Source organism: Capsicum annuum, chromosome 9, assembly GCF_002878395.1.
Source record: "Capsicum annuum cultivar UCD-10X-F1 chromosome 9, UCD10Xv1.1, whole genome shotgun sequence".
Taxonomy (NCBI): Eukaryota; Viridiplantae; Streptophyta; class Magnoliopsida; order Solanales; family Solanaceae; genus Capsicum; species Capsicum annuum.
In genome coordinates this window covers 188,291,361-188,295,933 of record NC_061119.1, presented here as the reverse complement: position 1 = coordinate 188,295,933, position 4,573 = coordinate 188,291,361, and the positions used below count along the sequence as shown (strand labels likewise).

General features: G+C 40.6%; 1 pseudogene; it reads right to left on the bottom strand.

Annotated features, from left to right (window-relative positions):
- Positions 1–1,000: 1,000 nt before the first annotated feature.
- Positions 1,001–2,126, bottom strand: LOC124887159 (annotated as a pseudogene).
- Positions 2,127–4,573: the final 2,447 nt, after the last annotated feature.

Below are 4,573 nucleotides of genomic sequence, written 5' to 3'. Positions count from 1 at the left end.
GGTGGAACGTGCGAAACCATGTATTGGATTACTCTAGTATGGCACAAAGTCGTAGATGCCGAGTCGGCTCCTATGCCGCTAGCTATGCCCTGCTTGGTCCCCCTCTCAAACATAGTTGAGGTTCTATAGAATGCCATGAGCATTGGGCTAAGGGGAGATTGCGAAAATCAAGCAAACCACATTACCTTATTCAAACATAGGGACAGAAGGGAGAATTTCATGAAAGTGGCCTCGTTATCTATACCTCTGTTCGAATGAATGGAGGACCAACCAACTCGGGTTTTCATAAGAATTGGCAAGTTCTAAAGTTCCTTTCAAGGGCACTAGCGTATACCCTGGGGTGATCATCACCTCCTACACCTCACATCTCGGGAAAGTGGAACGTGTAACCCGTCTGCTGTTCCATTCAACTACATTTGTTCCTTTAATCTATAGCAACAAAGAATGCAGCAGTGAGAGAAAAACTACCCATACAGCCAGCAGGAAGGATGGCACTACTGGAAAAGACCATCTAGCAAAAACACCACAGGCGTGAAGTGTGGCATGCCTACGTCGGGAGAGCATACCATAGGGAGAAAAGGGAGCCTGAATGGTGGAAGAACCAGTGAAGGCTGGGTCATTTGATGGAAATAGAAGTTTTTTCCCTATTAGAGAATACTCTATGGAGTAAAGGTAAGTGGATGAATTCTTGGAAAATGAGGGAGCGAGCCTATATAAAATCAAACATGAAATAAAGAAAATTCCATGAATAGATAGAGTAAACGGTACGACGGATAGTGCTTCATACATGTGAATTAGATTTTGAGGTTGAGTAGTCTCAATTTCACTACAGGATTTGCAAATGAATATTGGGCTGGGCCACCTGGAATGGCGTGAGCCGCATGTGAGGAGACCCGCACATATGGTTTTTAGGGGATCTGGTAAAAAAAATAGCCAGTGCCCACCCGACTAGAGGGATTAAGAAATTAATTGAGTACAAAACTTATCTTCAAGCTTTACCTTATTCTGATTGTTTATAGGGAAATCACGGGGTCACTAAATAAAGTCCTCCATTTCTTTTAAAAGTGCTGACCCGTAGCGAGCCAGATATAACTAGGTGGCATATGGAATATAGTGATGATAATAGCATGTCATAGAAGGAGAAAATAGGTGGAGCAAACAATTTACTAAGACTATCCTATCTATAACTACATCCCCGAGCGGTAGTCAAATGGGGATGTGAAGGATAGATGACAATGGAATAATCGACCAAATAGAGGCTAGGGTTTCTTCCTTCCTACCGCATTCTTCCTTGTGTGTCAGAGATATAAAGCGAGTGCACAGGAAAAGAACGATAGTTGGATTGATCTATTCTATGGTGAAGCATCTGAAGTATAACTGCACACTCACACAATCTTTATCGAAAGATAGGAGCATTCGATAGAATCGGTGAACGACACTTTCTTCTGGATAGATATGTGGGATAGAGGGCTCTTGGTACCTGCTTCCCTCCTTCCTTCTCTACTCTGAGAACTATATGAATAGAGAGTGGGAAGAAGAGAAAAGGTCCTCATACTGAGTCGCACACTAACTTTAGCAATGCAGGAGACTAGCGAATGGGTTGAATAAACTCCTCTGGGGTAAAAAAAATAGCAGACAAAGATTTACTTAGATATGACTTTGATTGGTCTTTTTTCTCTTAGTGATTAGAAAGGAGGGGGCCTAGGTATGATATAGAAAGGGAAGATAGAAGCATTGAATCACGAAGAGATATGGCTCGGCAGGGAAGGAATGGAAAATTATCAAGGATGACTTCTTTGTTGGCAGAACGAAGGTCAAATTAGCGAGAGTGATTCTCTGAGCCAGTCTGGATTTCCAACGCCTCAGGAAATTAGTTGAGATAGATGAAAATACCTTTTTCCCTCTTCGTTACTATTAGGGAAATCTTCTCTTATAGACTTCACCTCTACCTAAAAATAAAGAACCTAGACCCTTTCTAATCCATTCGTTTCTAAAAGTACGGAGAATTCAGAGCATTAGCCCCTCCTATTCGGGGTCGGATGACCGCGCCCCATAATTACCCAACCTTTCTTTTGCTCTGCCTTTGGTTTATCTCCATGAACGCGCCACTTATGAGCCCTACTCATAAAGGTACTACTTCAATTCAAGCGCAAGCACCCTCTCCCCAGGCTTCTAATGCATAACTTAAAAAGCTATAAACGAAGTACAAAATTGGTTGCGGGAATGATACACTTTGGTTACTAGTGAAGACTTCTAAAGGAGACTAGCATTACACACTAGTTGTTACCTTATGCTACTATTTTTCCAATATTATTGAATAGCATGGCTTGGGGCTAAGATAACTCAAGTGGGAGAGTCGTGTTTTGGGTGACCTTATTGCATGGTTCATAGAGCACTTGTGTATATGATGCAAGTGATTGTCTACAAAAAAGCTATCATAAAGTTTTATTCTTTGTTCTTTCGTCGACCCTCTCTATGTTTCTATGATGGCCTAAGAACACACTCACTCTTCTTCCGTAGAGAGCCTTTTAAATTACAAGGTACCATTATGACTCAATATATATGAGTTTTATTCCATGAAATAACTCAAATTTCAAATCATTCACTTTTTTTAAATACTCATGCTATGGATGTAGGAGCATCAACTCCATTCCTGTGGGCTTTTAATGAGAGGGAGAAATTGTTGGAATTCTACGAAAAAGTCTTGGGAGCCAGGATGCATACCAGTTTCATAAGACCAGGTGGAATAGTATAAGATCTGGCTCTTTCATTTATACAAAAATTTTCTTCTCATATCAACGATGAATAGATGTCAACCAACAACCGTATCTGGAAACAACGATTAATGGATATTTGTACTGTCACTGCACAATAAGCAAAGGATTGGGGATTCAGTGGTATAGTTAAGAGGTTCTAGGGTATGCTGGGATTTGAGAAAAATAGTATCTTATGATGTTCATGACCAATTGGATCCTGACATACCAGTAGGTACCAAAAGAGGTTGCTATGATCGTTACTGTATTCGTATTGAAGAGATGCGACAAAGTATTCAGATCATTGTGCAATGTCTTAATCAAATGCCTAGTGGCATGATAAAAGTCAATGATCGAAAGCTATGTCCTCCATCATGATCTCGAATAAAACTATCCGTGGAATCATGCACCGTGTCAAACATATATCATTATTGTTCTTAATCGATACTCAAGTTAAGCTCTGTCTTAGAACCTTGTAGGGTTAGGAGTAAAACATACCGATCTTGGAGCATCTCATTAAGCATGGAGAAGCATTGGGAACCCTAATTTTTTTTTATTTGGATCCGTTTCTTTTTTCGTCCCCCTGCCTCGGCATAGCGCTTTGCTTTTGGTTCTTTGGAAGAATAAACTTAAGTCTCCCATCTTCATTGATTTAGAGAAAAAGAAACTATCTACCAGTTCGGAAGCTAGACATCAAGTAAGTTGTTTGATGAGGATAACTAAGCTGACACGCCAAAGTTGGCTATTGGCAAAACATAGTGGTTCCTTACCGCACAATCGGATGCCCGGTAGCATTAGTAGTAGAGCTTCTGGATTCCAATGTACTATTTCTATGATCATAACGAGATTACGAGTGGACCACTGTCATCCTATCCTTGAGTGAGTTGGAGTACAGCCATCTTATCCACTGAACTAGCTAGAAGCTATCGCTTTGGGTAGAAGCACTAAAAGAAAAAGACAGGGAAACACGGTGGTATAGGAACCACGAGACCCCTACTAGCAAAGGGAAAATAGAAGTGCACTCCTGCGCAACAACAGAAAAGGCCCTTTCCCTTTTTAATAATAATAAATAAGGTAAGATTTATAGGTCCAACCTAGTCAAGGGGCTTTGATGTCCTCTGTATAGGTTGTTTTAATGGATACGGGATCCTCGTAGTAGGCTGGACCAAGATTCAGCCAAGAGAGGGCAGTCTTTAGAAATAACTGGTTAGGAAAACAAGAGAACGCTTCACATTTTCTTATCTTCTTCCCTCCCTAGGAGTAGCACAAAAAAAGGAATTAATATTATTGACCCAATGATAAGGCACTAACATCTTCCTCGATGGTTCTCTGTGCACTGGGAAAAGGTTGACACGATGGGAAATCGGCCACTAGTTACAAAGCTCCACTAAGGTATTGAGAGGGATATCACAGTCAGGTGTGAATTTCTTACCCGAATTTGGAAGCTACCCCATTCCTATTTAGGGAGTTAAAGATAAAAATAGCTTGATAAACTATTTTCCACTCACCAGCCACACTCACTTTCTTATCATAAAGGTTGTAAGTACACAATGCCCCACTTATAAAATACAGTTTGAGATGACCGCAACCATGTATATATAAAAAAATATCTTCGATGTTGTCATTTCAAAATGTCTGCTTCAATTGCTCTTTCTTCTTTTAAAGAGCAGAGGAGGCTTTATGAGTGCAGATGAGAAAGAGGGAGCAAGAAAACCAATAATCACTTTCCTGTCCTTCTAGTTAAGGTTAAGGGTCAAAGAGAAGTGTTTTTGCTACTGAGAAAGCGAATGGTCAGCGCGAAGGTTCAAGACTTAGCCGAG